We start from the raw sequence: 20,811 nt of genomic DNA on the forward strand, positions 1-20,811 counted from the left end.
AGAAATACATTTCTCTGCCAAGCCTGCTTTCTCTATCACTGTTGCCACACTAGAGGGCCCTGTTATGGGCTAGCACAAAGAGGAACTGCTTCAGTGAAAGGTGTCTTTTACTCCATGTAGGTCTTTTTCACAGGGGTTATGTTTGCATATACATTCTTGGACTTGAGAGTAAATTTCCTTAATGTCCTTTTTTAAGTTTGGTTTTGTTAGTTTCTAAATCCATACTTTTAGCCAGCAATAAAAGTGGTTTTGTTAACTGCTACACTTCGCCAGATTTGAACTTGTGACCTAGGGGTGAAACTGGCTATGTCTGCGCTTGGAGCTGGGGGTGTGATTCCCAGCTTGAGTAGCCCTACTCATGTTAGTTCCCCTGGAAGTAGTGTGCTAAAGTAGCATCACCACAGTAGCATGGGCTAGCTAGCTCAATACGTACCCATGGGGTCAGGGTGGGTTTGTACTCCTAGACGTAGCCAGTGTCTCTTTACCAGATGTCTGTGCTTTGCAGTCCCTTGGTGCACTTTTTCCTCTCATTAAATATATTCAAATAAATATTTGCACCTCCTTACTTCATATTACTCAGTAGGCTGAGTTGTCACTGTCAGTCAAACTCCTCACTACTAGCTCTGCACACATGGTAACTTGGCTTTCGACTTGCAAAGAGCCATGTCTGAACATTTAGGCCATGTGGCTGCCATCAATTTAGACAAATCTCCAGTTATTTACGGTGTGGCAGGAGCATTGTACAAACCCAATAGGGTAGCAGAGAGTGACTGAAGAGTGAATGTGCTAATAAGGTAAGAAGTGTTGTACTCAATGACTTTAGCAATATAAAATGCCTCTTCCTACTGTTTGAGAAAAGGAAGGCACATTAAATTGAAGCTCAAGGAGTTGATAATTCCCTGAACATTACATTAATATAACACAGATTAGCACAAACGTCCACTCTGTGTAGAAGGGCTGTAATTGGGTTTAGTGCAGGGGTTCTCAAACTGAGGGTCCTGACCCCTCAGGGTCACAAGGTTATTACATGGGGGCAGGTTGTGAGCTATCATCCTCCATCCCCAAATCCCACTTTGCTTCCAGCATTTATAAGTGTTAAATACAAAAAAAGTTTTTAATTTATAAGGGGGGGGTGTTGCACTTGGAGGTTTGCTGTGCAACAGGGGTCACCAGTACATGAGACCATGTACCCCCACCCCAACCACAAGATAAGGGGTGTCTCTTGGCGATCGGCAAGTTATGATGTATTAACTTTACCTTAGGAATGTAATATAGTACATCTCTCACATCTATACTAAAAACAATAGCATCTGACAGGGGATGTTTGTTTCCTATATGCTTCCATAGAACAATCCTGTCTTGTATTTTTTTTAAACACAGTTTGCAGTGCTGAAACCTCCTTTCTCCCTCCTCCCCCGCAAATCAGGATTGAAGCCCTGTTGTGCTAGGTGTAGTGTAGACACAGTGTGTCTGTGTTTTTGGTGGTTTTTTTTTTTTTTTTATTTCCAGTCTTGATTATCCTTTGTGTGAATGCTCTGAAGATCCTTGGTTGAAAGGTGCTACAGAAACGCAAAGTTAGTCTGAGAAAAGTAGTTTTCTTCTAAGAAAACTTTCCAATATAGTACCTATTGTATGAAACAGATCAGCAGGCCAGCAGACACTTGTGCCTTGTGTGTAATTCTGCAGTATCCACAAAGTGTGCATTAGGTTGGACAATTCAGAGTGCTCCTAGCACATTTCTTGGTAATTCCATGATCTCTGTATCTGGATTTTTGAGATTTCAGGCCTCGTGTTTGATGACTGCTTCTCTGTGGAGAGAATGCAAAAGGTGAGTTTTAAGGAGGGACTTAATAGAAAAGAGGATGGAGTCACAGCTCCCTAGGTTATTCTCTGGTTCCTGCAATTATTTATATTATTCTGCAAACTAAGCCAATTCAGCACAGACTTGCCTACAGGAAAACAACCAGAGGACTCAGAATAATTGATTCTTACTTTATTTTTAAATGTGGCTGTTTCTAAACCTAGAAAACTATTTTGAATTTTGCAGCTCATGAGAAGCTATGCTACTGTTTCCCTAAAGGCTCTGCTAACAGTTCTAGCCCCTAGAGAGCAGCAAGAGAATGATCAGGCACGAGGAAAGACTCTAGTTTCTTAGAATTGCACAAGCCCTTAAATAGCATCTCTGACTTGAAGGAGAGTGCAAGTTAATCATGATCGTCTTCCATTGTGGAATCCTAGAATATCCATTGTCACCTAATTAGATGCAGGACTACTGCGGGCAGATCTGTGGTTCCAGGATCAGACTCCTGAGTCATCTCAGGACCTGTATGTAACTCCATGGTAGAGATCATCGAATCGAGGGATTGCCGTTGCCAAAGGTGGCTGAAACAAGCAGATGAGTGGGGCAAATGGGACAGGATGGGGTACCCATGAAAATTAGGAGCTGTACGTGGTAAGCAGCTGTTCCCAGCCAGCTTTGATCATAGATTCATAGACTCTAGGACTGGAAGGGACCTCGAGAGATCATCGAGTCCAGACCCCTGCCCTCATGGCAGGACCAAATACTGTCTAGACCATCCCTGATAGACATTTATCTAACCTACTCTTAAATATCTCCAGAGATGGAGATTCCACAACCTCCCTAGGCAATTTATTCCAGTGTTTAACTACCCTGACAGTTAGGAACTTTTTCCTAATGTCCAACCTAAATCTCCCTTGCTGCAGTTTAAGCCCATTGCTTCTTGTTCTATCATTAGAGGCTAAGGTGAACAAGTTTTCTCCCTCCTCCTGATGACACCCTTTTAGATACCTGAAAACTGCTATCATGTCCCCTCTCAGTCTTCTCTTTTCCAAACTAAATAAACCCAATTCTTTCAGCCTTCCTTCATAGGTCATGTTCTCAAGACCTTTAATCATTCTTGTTGCTCTTCTCTGGACCCTCTCCAATTTCTCCACATCGTTCTTGAAATGCGGTGCCCAGAACTGGACACAATACTCCAGTTGAGGCCTAACCAGCGCAGAGTAGAGCGGAAGAATGACTTCTCGTGTCTTGTTTACAACACACCTGTTAATGCATCCCAGAATCACGTTTGCTTTTTTTGCAACAGTATCACACTGTTGACTCATATTTAGCTTGTGGTCCACTATGACCCCTAGATCTCTTTCTGCCATACTCCTTCCTAGACAGTCTCTTCCCATTCTGTATGTGTGAAACTGATTGTTCCTTCCTAAGTGGAGCACTTTGCATTTGTCTTTATTGAACTTCATCCGGTTTACCTCAGACCATTTCTCCAATTTGTCCAGATCATTTTGAATTTTGACCCTGTCCTCCAAAGCAGTTGCAATCCCTCCCAGTTTGGTATCGTCCGCAAACTTAATAAGCGTACTTTCTATGCCAACATCTAAGTCGTTGATGAAGATATTGAACAGAGCCGGTCCTAAAACAGACCCCTGCGGAACCCCACTTGTTATACCTTTCCAGCAGGATTGGGAGCCATTAATAACCACTCTCTGAGTACGGTTATCCAGCCAGTTATGCACCCACCTTATAGTAGCCCCATCTAAATTGTATTTGCCTAGTTTATCGATAAGGATATCATGCGAGACCGTATCAAATGCCTTACTAAAGTCTAGGTATACCACATCCACCGCTTCTCCCTTATCCACAAGACTCGTTATCCTATCAAAGAAAGCTATCAGATTGGTTTGACACGATTTGTTCTTTACAAATCCATGCTGGCTATTCCCTATCACCTTACCACCTTCCAAGTGTTTGCAGATGATTTCTTTAATTACTTGCTCCATTATCTTCCCTGGCACAGAAGTTAAACTAACTGGTCTGTAGTTTCCTGGGTTGTTTTTATTTCCCTTTTTATCATGCGGCAGGTTTTGTAAGCATCATGGCAGAGGTACGTCTTAAGGAGAATAAAGTTGAGGTAGGGGTGAAGGGCCTGTGTGGATGTGATGCAGCAGAAGCCAGACTGAAAAAAAAACTATTTTGAGCTGTGGAATCAAACAACAACGTGCACAAAGCAGAGCCCTCTTTGTGGCTTTGTATTAGGCAGTGTTTACACTTCATTAAGTCACATCTAATATATTGCGCCCTCCCTTTAATTTTAAGATACCATAATTATTGCTGATTTTTAAACTTGAGTTTAGATCCATTTGTCCTAATGATTACCTCTGGCTGTGTTGTGGGCAATATGGAACAGAGTGAAAAGGAAAAAACCCCCCACAAACACATCATTCATTTTAGTTTTTTAAAAGGAATTAAAGTCTTTTAGTGTTTAGCCTCTTGCAGAGTTAGTGGGAGCCTGAGAAAGAAAGGGGCAGGCAAGACCCTTTCCTGAGGTCACCAAAAGTTGGTCCAATGCCTACTGCTGTCAGTGGGAGTCTTTCCATTGACTCTAACGGGCTTTGAATCAGGACCTATGTGAGCAGCTAATTGTTAACCAGGCTGTGGAGTTCTCATTTGAGTATTTTCTGCCTTAATCTTTAGGCGCTTGCATGATAATCGGCCTGCTATCAAATCAACCTTTCAGTAGCTGAAGAGGAATTTTCAATGACAGGGTAATGCACATTTGATTGTAGTTTGTCACTTACTTCACATCCGAGCCTGAGTCAGTGCATGTGCCATTGGCCTGAAAATGGTTTAAATGCCTGGAAACAGCCAGTGACTGGACTTTGTGGTTTGCACGTTACAGGTGCTTTCTTCAAACGCAATATTGGGTCACTCATGCCTCTATTGCCTGCCCCATTGTGGCTTGTCATTTCTAACCTGTGAGCTCCCTGGGGCAGTTCATTTGTCCAGCACCTAGCATAATGGGACCCAGTTCGAGCTATAAGCATTTTCTGGTGTCCACTATATTCCCTACCCTGCTCTGTCCGAGAAGGGTAAGGATATAGTAATATACTGTATTTTTAAATTGCCTTTGGTCAAATGATATCAAAGCACTTCACAATCTAATTAGGCTTCACAATTAGCAGCTAATTAGATCTTCACAATTTAATTAGACTCCTCTGAGTCAGTGAATTACCACCCCTTCTTAAAGAGGAATCAATTGAGGTCCAAAGGCCCCCCAGAAAACTGGTGACATAGGCAGCAGTATAATCCTGGTGTCTCACTTGTCTTGGCAGCAGAGCAGAGTGTCTGTGCGGGGGAGGAGGGTGCAGCAGGGAATACAGTTAATGGGATTTAATGATATAATTTGAGGTATATAACTGTAGCCCACCCAAAGCTCTATATAGGGGTCTCAAATGTAAAGCCACAAAGCAGGGAATGCAGAGATTCAGCTTCGTCTCCAGTCTGAGGTACCCAGAGCCCTTGTCCCATTGCCATCAGCTGGAGTTTGTTGGTGGAAGGACCAATTATCGAGGGCTGTTATTTGTCCCTTGTAGTTCAGACACATCCTGAGGCTGCACAGAGGTGGGAAGGCGACTCTTTAGTCTTTCCCAGGGGGTCAGTAATGGGGAGGGTGCTGGTAAAGCTCCCTGTAAAGCTGGGAAGTGAGGCACTGGGAGAGGATGAGCCGCAGCAGCATCCCAGGTGGCACATTCCTCTCAGGGGTTGAAGACTCCCACCCTTAGCCCCAGCCTGTCTTCCTTTGTCACTTTCCATTTCTATTCATCTTTGTCATCGGCTCCCATCCGTCTCGCCACTCCCACCTCCCTGCTTCTGTTGCTGATGTACTAATCCCTCCGGGCTCCACCCCGTCTCCGTCTCTCACATTAACTCATCCTCCTCATCTCATTTTCAGGTATTGATCCATTTCTCTCCTCCCGGCACTGGGATGATGTGGAGAGACTCCCCCCGCCCCCCGTTACAGCAAGCGCCATCTCTAGTCCAGACAAGCCAGCTGAATTTTCTGAGCTAAGCAAGACAGGACTAGTGGTAGGGAAGCAGGACTCTGGAAGGAGAGTGATGTCTAATGGTTAGAACACGGGACTGGAAGTCAGGACTCCTGGGTTCTCTTCTCAGCTCTGCCACTGATTCTCTGTGTAATGTTGGGTAATTCACTTCACAGCTCAATCTGGAAAATGGACACAATAAACTCTGTAAACATTATTAACTTACTAAGCTGCAGAGTACCCATTGTATGAAACATCATCAGTCAGCAGAGTAGTTGTGGGTCTGGATTGGGGAACAAACACGCCTTTGGGGAAGCTCACACAGTAGCTCCATTTCTCAGTGGCTCTAGCTCATTCTCCTGTTCCTTGCTTTCACATGTGTATTTTTAAAGTGAGACATAGAACTGATGATAAATTGATGAGTGGGATTGTATGACAGGTCTGCCTGTTCAAGGCTTCTACTGACCATCTGCAGGAACCAGGGAGGTGTTCCTCTTCTCCTTCCCACCCACCAGTGATGTATCCTGGATAAGGCAGGGTCTTTTTTTGTCTCCTTCTTCTGAGGCATCAGACCTGGCCATGGCTGGAGACGGGACACTGGCTGGGGTGACCGGTGATGCTGAGAATTCTCTCTCTTGTGCTTTGTTGGCTGGTTAAATTGCTCATGTGCTCAGGGTAATACCAATCACCATGTTCAGGGTTGGGAAGGAATTTCCCCCCAGGTAGTGTGACCAGACAGCAAATGGACAGTCAGGGACGGGGGGTAATAGGAGCCTATATAAATAAAAGACCCAAAAATCAGGAATGTCCCTTTAAAATCGAGACAGCTGATCATCCTATTGCCAGGTCAGATTGGCAGAGACCTTTGGGTGGGTGCGCGTTCAGTCTTTTGCAGCATGGGGTGCAGGTTGCTGGCCAGGATTATCTGGGTATATCTCATCAAATCAATTCCCCACCCGGGCCTCGGGCACTGGGATACCGTAATCCCTCTTAGTCTCTCCCTGGACCCACAATAGCGTAGTCTCCTGTGGGTTGTGATTCTTTGGTCTAGTTTCAGTTGCTAACTTTAGTGCAGGTGCTGCCTGGTGTTAGTGGCCTTTGCTGTGCAGGGGTTCAGACTAGATGAGCTGGTTGTTCCTTCTGGCCTTAATGACACTGTACTTTGATGCCATAGAGTTTGACACTGTCCAGGGACAGACCTTCTAGGAAGGACTGAGGAGGCAGATACTGAGGGACGTTAAGATTGCTCCAGCAGTTCTGTGCTAATACAGTAAAGTAGGACAATGCCAGATCTTTGTGAGACGGAAGGCGGTTTAGACCCCAGCTGGATGGGACTGGCCCAGAGAGAAATCACAGCAGAAAAGTGCAGCAGCTGCACCTGAAATAATCTGCTTAGCTCATTGTTTCCCACCTCTAATCACATGGTGATGCATTGCCAAATAGAGCAGAACTGGGAGTCAGGACTCCTAGGGCTTGTTCCTGACTCTGGTGGGGAATATAGTGTAGTGGTTAGAGCAGGGGACTCTTCAGAACACCTAGGCTCTATTGCCAGTTCTTACATGGTCTCGCTGTGTGACCTTGGCCTGCACTTTTCTGTGCCTTGGTTTCCTTCTGTATAAAGAGGGAAGTAATACCTCCCAGATACTCGGTGCCATTCACGAATGTTTCTGCAAAGCACTTTGGAAAACAGGAGAGATAAAAGTGACCATTGCTATTCTGCTAGCCTTGGTAATAGAGCCAGCTCATGGGAAATCATATTATGGCAAAAAAACTAAAGAGCTTAGACGCAGAGGGAAGCAATGGTCTTTGGGCCGTGTTAAAGGTTAACATTGCAGACACGTTTATAATCATAGCTTTCACCACTGCATGGCTCCTCAGGGGGTTCAAGGCAGTCACTGAATTATGTTTTTCTTTTTCTTTTTTTTTTCCCTTTCTTTTTCCAAGAGACCAAAAGGGAGAGAGAAAAGAAAACTATTTGTTTGTCTTGTCTAATTTAATTTATGTTATTTATCAAAGAGACAGGTTATTTGGGAAACCAGATGGACCCAGGCTACAATCATCTCTAGTTTCAAAATGTGAAAAATTATATCAAAGTGGACACGTGAAAAGAAGTGTGTGTGTGTGTTTGTGGGGGGGTTGCATGTGAGCGGGAGGGTGTGTGTGAGAAACACATGTGAGCTTCTTGACCCTCATCTGCCCTGGATCCTTAATCACAAGCCCAAACCTGGCTATGAGGGTTAAAGGACAGAAAGACCCCCTCAGGGGCTAATGGAAGTAGGGGTGGGGGGTCTTTTAGTGTCTTCTAAAATAGCCATGTCACAATTATTTAGCTTCTGTGGTTTTCAACCATATCATTCGCTGGCACATCCCCTCTCTGGGAGTGATGGATGGGGGCACATCTTCAAAGCCATGAACTATGTACTGAGTGCATTTGTTTTTTGGAACCGAGCAGGTGACTAAATCCACATTTGTCTCTTTTCCTTCAGGTTCTTTGTTATCAGAAATGCAATGAGGAAAATAAAGAAGCAGAAATGGATGGGAGTGGAAAATCTCTGTCCTCTTCTTCTTTTTGGGGGAGAGGGGGTTGTTTTTAGCTGAAAGCAAGCAGATAATTTAATTTTCTCCTTGTCGTAAAGAAAAAGCTGTCTGGCTTAGAAGGATGCGTTCTTTCCTTATTTACTTCTTGCTTTTCTCCTCTTCAGTGTCATGGTGCTGGCTCCCTTTTCTTTTCTGCTTTGTTAGAGTGAAACAGGGCTAGATTCGGGCTATCCAAGATCCTGTGTGCACCAGGACACGGGCCCGCCATAGTTCCACCCTACGCTTGCCATGGTTGCAGCAAAGAGTCCCCCTCAGCTGACACCCCTTAGAGTTATTGTTCCAGGCTCTCAGCAGACTCAGGCAGACATTGCTGAGATTCTGATGTAAGCAACTGGTGCCAGAAGCCAAACCTGGGGTCCCTATGTCTTAAGCCACCAGGAATGGAGCCCAAGCTAGCTCAGGGTGGGTTGTCTCTCTCCCGATCATTAGGCTTGTCCCCTTTTTTCCTCAGCTCCCGCTCTAGGGCCAATGTATGAAAATTGTTGTGAAGCACTAAGGGAGAAACACACAAAAGTTCCTAGGATTTACTGGCTGGAGACTGTTCCCCAAAGGCAGCTTTCCCTGTCCATTGCCCACTGTCCCCCTCTGCCCTGATACTTGCCTAGGCCTGCTGTCATTTCTCATTGCACTAGCAATCAGAGCCAGGGGCAGCCTTTGCCTGTTCTTTTTTGGGGGGTGCAGTTATGGGGAGAGAGGCACATACATAGCTTGCTACCTCATTGTGTTAGGCAGACTCAGCCCCTGGGGAATCCGGGGGCTGTTCTGTTCCTAGAGTCCTGGGGTGCCTGGATCTACTGGGTGCGGGGAGCCAGGTGGAGCCGGGCACTTTGCTCTGCACCGACCTGCAGAGCCATAAAGGCTGTAGCAGTAGGTGTGCTGAGGGAACGGGAAATTGGCACAGAGACTTGGACAGGCAAGCCAACAGCAGCTCGTGTCTCGGTGGGTAGCTGCTATGGGCTCACTGCTGGGGAGCTGAACAAGGTGAATGCGGCCCCTTGAGTTTCATTACTATGAGGGTTTAAATGGCGACTGATGTCATCCCGCCCTGTCTCTCCCATGTGATTTGGTGAAATGCCACAGGGCAATCTGGGCACCAGTGAGTGCAGGATCTGGCTGGAGGCTCTGAAATGACTGGGTTTTGGTCAAATTCAGCAAACAATTTTGGCTAGAAACACTCTCCCCCAAAAACAAAGACTTTGGTTTGTTCCGAATCCCCCAAAGGACCGACTGGTGATTCACCAGCTCTCTCCTAGGACACAGAAACATTGGCAGGGTGAGTTTAATGGAAGTGGAGCAGCTGCCATGCATATGACGGGAGCTCAGTGTGCTGGACTGCGCTGAGTTCAGATAGTGCCTGGTGAGTAGGAAATCAGAAGATTAAAACCCAGAGGAGCCCCTTCTTGGCCCTGGACATCCCAGACGATGTCTTTATTTCAACCAGATATGCTGTAGAAACTTGTCCGGAGGCGTAATAATTCAGACCCTACTAAATTAATGGCAATGAAAAACGTGTCACGGACCGTGAAATCTGGTCTTTTGTGTGCTTTTACCCTATATTATACAAATTTCACAGGGGAGACCAGCGTTTCTCAAATTGGGGGTCCTGATCCAAAAGAGATTTGCAGGGGGATCCACAAGGTTATTTTAGGGGGGTCGTGGTATTGCCACCCTTACTTCTGCACTGCTGCCTTTGGAGCTGGGTGGCTGGAGAGTGGCAGCTGCTGACTGAGGACCCAGCTCTGCAGGCAGCAGTGCAGAAGTAAGGGTGCTAATACCATAGCAGGCCGTATTTACTTCTGCGCTGCTGCTGGTGGCGGCTCTGCCTTCAGAGCTGGGATCCTGGCCAGCAACTGCTGCTCTCCAGTTGCTTAATTCTGAAGGCAGCGCCCCGCCAGCAGCAGCACAGAGCTAAGGGTAGCAGTACCGCAACCCCCCCTACAATAACCTTGTGACCCCCCCCGCCCCCACAACTCCTTTTTGGGTCAGAACCCTACAATAACAACACTGTGAAATTTCAGATTTAAATACTGAAATCGTGACATTTACAATTTTAAAAACGCTATGACCGGGAAATTGAGCAAAATGGACTGTGAATTTGATAGGTTCCCTACTAATAGTAACAGTAACCAAGACTGGCCTGAACTGACACCCTGGTCTGAAGTCTTGGGGAGCTTTGAAACCCAAAGCCTGATCATCAGCAGAACTTTCCAATGGGCCCTTTTATCATTATGCTGTGTCCAACTCAAACCTTGGACTGGAGCAGCCCTGAGCTTTGGGGCAGCCTAAATCCTGATCTGAACAGTTTCACTGGGCCTCAGCTCAGTCTAACTCCATCTTAGTCCACACTCAACCTTTACGCCGTCAAAGATTCTGGATGCAGTTTTCCTTGCTGCGTTGTCTGTTGGCATCTGGCACAGCAGCACAGTCTTCGCTCCCCGGATCTGCTCCTCAGTTAAACAGGCTCCCTGCGCCTGGAACATGTATTTGTTCTGAGTCCATTGAAAAGACAAAAATACAGAGCCCCAAAATCTGATAGAGCTGTGTTTATTCCAAGATGTTGTCTCCTCCAGGCGCAGACAGTGCAATCTATGGTGTATCCTGCCAGATGAGGACGCCTAGCCTGGGTCTGGACAGTTGCTATCTCCCCTCCTAGTCCTATGACTATGAAATTTTTTGGCCTCCTAGCCATCCAAAGGCCATTTAGCCAACCACATTAATCTGCCGGTGACAGACCTTAGGGATGCTCCATCCATCTCAGCTCAGCGCTGGAGTTGTGATGAAGTTAACACTGTGTCAAAAGGGCCCCCAACATCTCTCTGACTCCCATGCTTTATAAATGATCTGAAAGCAAGTGGGAAAATTGAAATTTAACAGAGACCTTCCCCTTGCCCCCTGAAGCCCCAGACTGAGCCAGGGCAAGGAAATCACTCACCGAATCCTATCTGTCACATTAGGAGAGATGGTTTATAAAAGACACCAGGGACTTAGCAGCGAGAAAAGAGAGCCAGCGAGCGTAGCAATCCTGTGTCTCGAATGAGTCAGACGCTGCATGTTTCCAGGGAACATTTGCTAAATGCTGAGCAGACCAGAGCCTGTGGCAGGCTCCTTGGCACATCCCTGGGACCCGGTTCCTGCAGGCTGTTAAATAGCAACTGCAGGTACCCCTCCTCCTGCCCCCTTAAGAAAGCTCAGGAGTTGGACTTCGTGAAGTGTTGGGGAAGTAGCAAATCGAATCAGGTAAATTGCAGGAAGATGCAAGGCATGACCTGACCCCTGGGACTTTTGCTTATGTTATTAATTGTTTGCATTACAAGTCACGTATAGTACAGTAATGACTATGGGTCACATTGTGCAGGGTGCTGTACAAACAGAGTGACAAACAGCCACCTGCCCCCAAAAACTCCCAGTCTAAATAGACAAGACACACACCGGGTGAGGGCCAGTGAATATTATTCTCCTGTCTCTATTTCTGCATTTAACACAGAGGTTCTCTTTAGAAATGGGCTTGAACTAGAGCCTTTTATGGGGACCCCCTAAATTCTGACAACAGATCCTGGGCCTCAGTTTCCAGTAGCTTTGACTTTGCGGAATAGAACAATATTTGTTTGCAAAATAAACAAACTGATCTAGTGGGCAATAAGTACAAACTGTTCCACCAATCTGGGCCATGAGGGTGAAGTGCAGTGTACTGGCTGACCTGTGTGGCAAAAGCTTCCTTGCTTATTACTATCCATGGGTCGAGTTAGTTATAATTCTGTGAGCACAGTAGTGTGGCCAGAGTCTGGGTCTTTGGGGTCATTATTTTCTCTTGTATCATTCAGAGTCCAAATTAATAACTAAACCCAGCGATGTTTGCCCAGATTGGAGACATCTGAACTAGCCGTACGTCAGGAAAATGGCATAAAAGTTTGCAGTACCCAATGGGACCCCCTCCCAAATCTTATAACTTTGCAAGAGGTTAATTTTACTTTTAGCCAAGACTTTTCTTCCACCTCAAGGCTGTTTGACTGGACCATGCAGAGTGGTTTCCCTTGCGGCATCCCACTGAGTTTCAATATTTTATCATGTTCCCTTTGTGGAGGCTGGGGGAAGGTTCAGCCTTGGGAGTGGGGGTTATTTCCTTTTGGGGGGGTGTCATAAACAGATAGCTAAGGTTTAATGTCTCTTTCACCTGGAAAAGGTCTTTGAGCGCATCAGACAGGCTGGACTGACTGTTAAGGCCAAAAAGTGTCAAATAGGCCAAAACAGAGTGACTTACCTGGGACACCAGGTGGGTTGAGGAACCATAAACCCCCTACAGGCCAAGGTGGATGCTATCCAAAAGTGGCCTGTCCCAAAGTCAAAGAAACAGGTCCAATCCTTCTTAGGCTTGGCCGGGTATTACAGGCGATTTGTACCACGCTACAGGCAATCCGCTGCCCACGCACCGACCGGCCAAAAAAGACCACGCCTGAAATGATAGTGGATGATTAAGTGATCACAACGGCCTTACCACTTAAGGCGACCGCATTTGACGCCCGTGCTAAAGGCCGGACTTGACAACATTCCTAGTACCACAAGCATCTCTGAGATGTGTTAGCATTTCAATCAGACAGCACGGCATCACAACTTCATCCTGGTTGTTCTCAGCAAAAACTGTCTTGACAGGAAGTACACTGGTCTCAGTGAAACGAATGCTATGCCATTGTTGTACGCCCTGAAAAGCTACAGCCATAAGTTTGGGGAGGCAGTTCAGGTACAGAACTGGCACCGTGCCACTAAAAGTGGCTATTATAGCCAACGAAAACACAACACAAACTGCTTTGATGGAGTTAGCTCTCCAAGATTTGATTTTCACACTCACACATTTCAGAGCTCTAACAAAGAACATCGATTGCACCTTCTCAGAGAGTTTCCAGAATTTCCTGAGTAAAAGAATTGTGTTAAAAATGTAAAGTCTTGTTAGTTTTATACTTAGCATACTATGAGGTGCATGTTTATATTAAAGTCTGTGGTATTCCTAATCTTAGGAAGAAACTCATCCCAGTGAATGTTCTCCACTGTCTGCACTAGGGGTGCGTTCATAAACAGATAGCAGTAGTAATGTCTCTTCTCAGCTGGACAAGAGGCTTACACAAACGACACCTGACATCGAGGACACCATCAGGAACAAGATACTTCTCAACATCTGGCGTGGGAAGTTTTTGGTGTGGGGCTTTTCTAGTCTTGTGTTCTCTGCTCTGAGGTGACAACTATCTCCCAGGTCTCCTAATCTTCTGTTTCCAACTTGTAAGTAAGGTAGAAAGACAATAAGGCTCTGTTACATTGTTTTTCTGTATTTGGCAAGTGTGTAGTTGCTGAAATATTATAAATTGTATATTTTCAGATAAGGCGTTTATTCATTTTTCTATAATTTACAGAACCTGTAAATTTCATTTTGATCTCACAGAACAATTTAGTCTTTCTTTCTTTTATAAAGCTTTCTTGTTGAAGAACTGGTGTTGTTATTCTCCTCAGTTACAGGCCATCAGGAGTTGAGTCTGTACTGCCTCCTGGGAAGAGGAGGAAAGCCTAGGAGACATAGGAGACAATCCTTACTTTCCCGTGTTAAAGTCCAGGGATCTGGTCGTTGAGGGTCCAGGGAAGGTTTTTGGGGGACCAGAGTTTATCAAACACTCAGAGTTTTGATTGGTGGCAGCATATCAGATCTAAGCTGGTAATTAAGCTTAGAGGTTTCATTCAGGTACCCAAATTTTGGACGCTAAGGTTCAGATTTGGGAATTATACCTTATGACGGGGGGGAATATAGCTAGACATTTATGAATGTCCCAGTGCATGGCTGGAGTTCCTCGAAAGCACTCAGGCACCTGAGGCTCAGGCTGCAGTGCTCTATGGCTCTTGTTTCTTGGAGGGGATGAGGGATGGGATGTTCAGAAATCCTCAGCATTGACCCACTGGTGCTGGGGACAGATGGAGGTAGCATCACTTCACTGAACTATGCTATGGCTAGTCATAGATTCGAAGGCCAGAAGGACCATTGTGATCCTCTAGTTTGACCCTGGACAGTGCAGGCCAGAGAACTGACCCAGTATAATTCTTAGACCAGATCTTTTAGAAAAACAGCCAATCTTGATGTACAAGTTGCCAGGCATGGAGAATCCACCACAACCCTTTGTAGATTTGTCCAATGGTTAATCACCTTCACCGTTAAAACTGTACACCTGATTTCCACTCTGAATTGGTCCAGTTTCAACTTCCAGCGACTGGATCAGGTTATACTTTGCTCTGCCAGATTGAAGAGCCCATTATTAACTCTCTTCCCCATATAAGTACTTCTAGTCGGTACTCAAGTCACCACTTACCCTTCTCTTTGTTAAGCAGATTGAGCTCCTTGAGTCTATCACTATAAAGCAGGTTTCTAATCTTTTAATTGTTCTCATGGCCCACCCTTCCCAGAACTATAGGGGGCCATGGGAAGCAGAGCATGAGTTAGAGCAGCTGTTAGGCTGCTCTACATTTTTACTGAGGACCAAGCAGGCCACTGAATACAGGGAGTGTGAAGGTGTTTTAAGGACAGCTTTGTTCTCCACCCTGCATCCCTGCCCAAGCAGGGGACAGGATAAATGAGCAACTGATGGGTTGACAACCATTGAGCCTATGTGATTTTCAGGCCAGGCCAGGCCAGGCTAGCACTGCAGACAGAACAGACCCAGAGACTGAACTCCCCTCTGGCCCACAGCGCTCATCCTCCCATGCAGGGATGTTGGTCAAGGACAGGCTCAGCCAGCTGCTACCCATTGGTTCTGTGGATAAGGAGGGAGTTTTCAAGCCCCTGGTGAGCCACAGGCCCGATGAACCGTGTGCAGGGAAACGAGTTTGCTGCAGCGCCCGAAATGAACCAAGATTCATTCTGCCACCCAAGGAAACATGCGAGGTAATTGCCTGGTACCATGAAATGCAAAGTAGGGGGGGGGTCACGCTAGGGATGTTCACCGGGGTGTGCTGCTAATGCAGGATTCACAGGGTTTGTGCTTAGTGAAAAACATATTTCATTAGCACAGATCTCCTCAAAACAGTGATCTGGCATTATTAGCGGGCTCCACAGGCAGTTTCCAACGCTGCATGCTGTGGCCACGAGATGGTGCCATTGTAACGTTAACCTCCTCCAGCCTCAGCCAACAGTGCAGTGAGAGAGCCTTGAACAAAGCCACGTGATTCAGCAATGCTGCTTAGTTTGCTGCATTTAGGACTTTGGCAAAGCAGGAAAATGCAGAACTAACTGAGCTAGTGGAGGTGAGGGAGCAGAGGGGCAGGGAAGGCTGCTAGCTCCCGGCTGGTTTGTTATTAAAACTCCCATTTGAAAATTAAATTCAGGAAGAAGAGGGAAAAGTTACTCTGAGAACCCTCCAGTCCTGAATGATAATGCCCATAATTCAGTATTTATCACTGTAATAAATCAGTGGCAGCTATGACTTCCCAGATGTGTCTGTGTGGCACATCCCAAGTCTGGGAACTTGATGGCAGCCATGGGGATAGAACTGAGATCCTTCTGCTCCAGCAGCCAGGCCCAAAGAGAAATCTCAATCAGCTGTTGGCAGTATACAATCTATGACATAGAGATGAGCTGTTCTGACTCCCTCCAGAAGAGGGCAGTGACGCACATCACATTATTTGCCCACACCTTGGATACTACAAGGCATTCTGGTTGCCCCCATCTCAAAAAAAGATATATTAGACTTGAAAAAGATACAAAGGAAGACAACAAAAGTGATTAGAGGTATGGATCAACTTCCATCCGAGATTAAAAAGACTGGAATTGATCAGCTTAGAAAAGAGACAACTAAGGGGGAATATGATAGGAGTCTATAAAATCATGACTGGTGTGGAGAACATGAATAGGGAAGTTATTTATCTTTCCACATAACACAAGACCTACGGGCCACCTGATGAAATTAACAGGCAGCAGGTTTAAAGCGAACATAAGGAAGTACTGCTTCACACAATGCACAGTCATCCTGTGGAACTCATTGCCATAGGATATTGTCAAGACCAAAAGTCTAACTTGGTTCAAAAAAGAATTGGATAGCTCCATCAATGGCTATTAGTCAAGCTGGTCAGGGATGCAACTGGGTGTCCTAAACCACCAAATGCCAGAAGCTGAGACTGGACAACAGGGGATGGATCACTCAGAATTGCCCTGTGCTATTCATCCCTTCTGAAACATCCAGCACCAGCCACTGTCAGACAATAGGATACTGAACTTGATGAACCATTGACTGTGGCTGTTCTTATGTTATCATTTCATGAGCTGTACCATTCTGTCATGTGCTGTACAAACACTAGGCATGGCTGAAAAAACAGATGGTCTGAGGAAAATTCAGTGAAAACTTTTGCAGAACATTTTTGCTGTTTTTCATTTAAATTTAAAAATGTTTCAATTGGCTCTGCTCAGCCACAGACGATATTGTGCAGCTGCTGCCAGGTGTTTATAAGCCAGTTCAGACATGGACAAAACGCATAGTGCAACGGATTATGGGATGGGCTGGAAGCAATTAAAGGATGTAGCAAAAGGTGTATTTTGAAGAGGGATCTGAAAGTAGAGACTCATAGAATGAGAGGTGAGAAAACCAGCCACGTGCCGTCCATTCCAGAGCCTTCAGCCGGTTCAGGATGGTTCATTTCCTACAGGCTATTGGCTTGTGCTTTGTGCATTGAGTTCTGTTGTGATAAATTAAAGGTTTTATTTGGTTTTTGCTGGCTTGAATAATGACATCACATGCATGGGGATATCAGAGCTTTGAAAAGCTGCAGTCGCTGCACAGAAGGTGATCAGTCCAGTCTGTGCCATGCTGGAGGAAAACAGACACCAAGGTAACTGGCAAACCCCAGGACAGATTATTCTCATTAGAACAGTGCGAATATTTAGTAACCAATAACAAAATTAGCCTCTATCTGGGAGCTGATCACAATTTATTTACTACTCAGACTTGGGAGAATTTTCATCGTGGATTTTCACACTCTCTGGATTGCTTGCAGGCAGTTTGCTGAGAGTGTTAAGTGTTAAGTGCAGGATATTCCAAATTCTAGTTGAGGCATTTGGCTGGATACGTCACCTGATATTATTTATTTTTTGTGTTCCCTGACTGGATAAGCCCAAAAGCACTTCCCAAAAGAGTTCTTAGGCATGCAAAATTAAAATCTGCTTTCTGGGTGAAATTTACCTGTGTTCAAAGGGCCCTCACAAGGAGATCCCATTTAAGTCCCATTCACACCTGTTGGACCAGGTCTGGCTTAACACCTGTCTAAAGCAGGTAAAGTATTCCAGACATGGTGGTTCCAGCTAGTTACAACTGGGAAATCAATCAATCAGTCTGTTTTCATAATTCTAAAAGCACCTGAAAATTGTTTCTGATTTGGTCAGAAAATATTATTTCACTCTCTCTCTCACACACACACACTATCTCTTTACAACCTAATGATCCTGCATCATTTAAAATTGTGCATCTTCATCTTTGACCTCCTGATCTGATCCTACACTTGGCATCCTCTTTACACAAGGGCTGGTTAAGCAGCCAGAAAGGATCAGGGGAGGCTGGATGGCTCAGGAGATGGCTCTTGGGACACATTTAATCTAAGTGATGGGTTGGAAGGTGGCCCAAATCAGTGGTGACCGCAGTGGGGTTAGCGTCTGGTGGATGCAGCATTGTCTATATGACCAGAGTGGTTGGTTTTCGTCAGATCCCCATCTCTGCTGGCAGGAGCCAGTCCTCAGACGGGCAGTCTTGGCACAGTGCTCAAAGACCATGTGAGCTCTGGAAAGTGAGCCCCCTTCTCGCTGCTGATTGTTCCAGGTCAGGAGTGAAGCACACTGGTGAGGCAGGGAGGATGGACCCAGCATGCCCCGGCTGTTCCCATGTGGTACCTGCTCTGTACACAGTCACTGTCTTTCCGTTCAAAGCAAATGGATCCAGATGGCCAGGTTGTGCCTGACCTGCCTCCCTGAGAATGCTGAGAGCTGTGGGCTGCACCTTCTGCAGCCACCCTCAGGCTTGCACAAGCAAAGAGCTCAGGGATTGAATGATTTACATTTGCTGGCATGGTCCAACTGTCAAAATCTAGTGGTGGTGAGATGTGATGCGCTCATTTCCTGGGACCACCATTAGCTCAATCCCTTAGAACCTGAAGAAGATCAGAGACTGGGCTGACCAGAGCTTTCTTTTGGAGAGCTCCTTCTATCTTCGTACACCAGTTCCCAGCAAATGCAACCGCTCAGAAGGTAGGTTCATTTTAAAGCGCAAAGGAATTGACAAGTCTCTTGTAGCAGTGGAGACAGTTCAGGAAGCCACGTGTCACTCAGGAGCCTTGTTCATTCTCCGGTGCTCTCTGCAGGTGCTGATACAGGCAGGCTCAGAGTCGCAGTTCAAGCTGGGCCAGAGCAATGCAGATATGATATGAAAACTCAAGAGTCCTATATCCCAGTCCCTGCTCTGCCACAGACCTCCCATCAGCCTGTGTGACCTTGAGCAAGTCACTTAGTGTCTCTGTGTTCCCATCTGAATTTCCCTACCACAAAGGGCTGTTAGGAGGATCCCAGTGATGATTATGAGATGCCCAGACACTGTGATAATGGGGGTCAGCCAAATACCCAAGATAGATACTAGTTTATGGGTTATCTTGCACATTCTTCTAAAGCAGCCAATACTGGGGACTTCTCTAGAGAGACCCTCTAGTCTGAGCTCTCTCTTTCTCTACCTATCAATAATTACAGGTATCCATCTTTAGTGTTCCAGCCTAAGCTGTCAGTCTTCCACTCCCAAGCAAAGAACAGTCCCCTCTGCTTACTGCACTTCCCATTCGCAGCATGAAGAGCAAGAATCTGTGTTTCAAGGGATGCAGCAGCACTCGGCAATTTATAACTGAGTTAATTATTTATATCTGGGGCCCTATTCTACTTCATTCTGCAAGATGATATTTCTGAATGCAAATGACCCTACCGTAGATTTATTGTAAACCTGAGCACATATGCTGTGTCTCCTGAATGTGTTCTGAATGATGACAACCTCCATCTGGACACGGGCGCTACAAGGTGGGGGAAGAAAGTAGGAGAAATGGAATGAATTACTCAGAGGGACAATTAAAGCTAGGAAGGAGGTGGACCCCATGGGAAGGGACAGATCTTTTCCTTCTCTAATGACGGTATTTCTGTTTTGTTGTAGTAGGAGACAAAATGGAACTGCACAAACATGGCTGAGAACTTCTCCAGCCTGGTGAAGTCCAGTTCCGATGATTCCAGAGAAACTCCACCCCTCGCCAAACCTCCAGCGAGGTTATTAAGTGCCAGCACGCTCACCCACGCCAAACCCACAGCTGAAGCTTTACTTGATCGGAGCTGGCTGTCGTTGGATGATGCTGCCAGTCACCCCCTGCCTATGGAATGGTTGCCCTGCTGCTGAACATGCTATACTTGTTCTGGGGACAAACTAAGGACTCCTTTATGTTTAACACCAACATGGAGATTCTGGAGGGAGGCCCTGCACACCAGGGCCGGCTTTAGGAAGTGCGGGGCCCAATTCGAACATTTTTGGCAGGGCCCCGGCAGGGATGACTAAAAAAAAAAACGTGAAAAAAAGCCTTTCATTTCTTAGCAGCCAGTTCCCTGTAAAAAGTTCTGATTTAAGGGATGTGCCGCAGTAGGTATTTTTTGTACCAATAGGGTTACCATACGTCCATATTTTTAAAAATTCCTCCCGGATGGCAATTTAAGAACCAAAAAGCTGGACATGTCTGGGAAAATATGGATGTATGTTAACCTTACCTAAAGTTCTTTTTCAAAAAGAGGGGCCTGAACTAGAAATGAGCTCCGTTTCACATGTGTAGGTCCTGACCACTCCCTGGGGGTGTGCTAGGGTGACCAGATGTCCTGATTTTATGGGGACAGTCCCAGTTTGGGGGTCTTTTTCTTATATATGATCCTACTACGCCCCACCCCATTCCAATTTTTCACACTTGCTGTCTGGTCACCCTAGGGTGTGCACATGTATGGGTCCCAGCTGCTCCCTGCCCTTCTCATTGAAGCAGATGTGCAGGGTTACTGCCCTGGGAACTGCAGGGCACCAGGGGACATGGGGCTGGCTGGAGGCAGGGCAGGGGCTGGCTGCAGACAGGGGCTGGTTGCAGGCAGGGCAGGCGGTGCGGGGCTGGCTGCAGACAGGGGCCGGCTGCAGGCAGGGCAGAGGGGGGGGCTGGCTGATGACAGGGGATGTGGGGTGGGTGGGCTGGCTGGCTTCAGGCAGGGCCTCAGGGAGTGGCAGCAGGGGTTGGCAGGCCTGCAGACAGAGGAGTGTGGGACTGGCTGGCTTCAGGCAGGGGAGTGCGGCGGGGTTGGCT

General features: G+C 46.2%; 1 protein-coding gene across 1 annotated transcript in view; it reads right to left on the reverse strand.

Annotated features, from left to right (window-relative positions):
- The window catches only part of LOC116817044 (protein argonaute-1), a 207,907-nt gene that overhangs the window by 113,999 nt on the left and 73,097 nt on the right, over nucleotides 1-20,811 (reverse strand). The gene's annotated exons all lie outside the window — the stretch shown is intronic.

The sequence above is a fragment of the Chelonoidis abingdonii genome, chromosome 25, assembly GCF_003597395.2.
Source record: "Chelonoidis abingdonii isolate Lonesome George chromosome 25, CheloAbing_2.0, whole genome shotgun sequence".
Taxonomy (NCBI): Eukaryota; Metazoa; Chordata; order Testudines; family Testudinidae; genus Chelonoidis; species Chelonoidis abingdonii.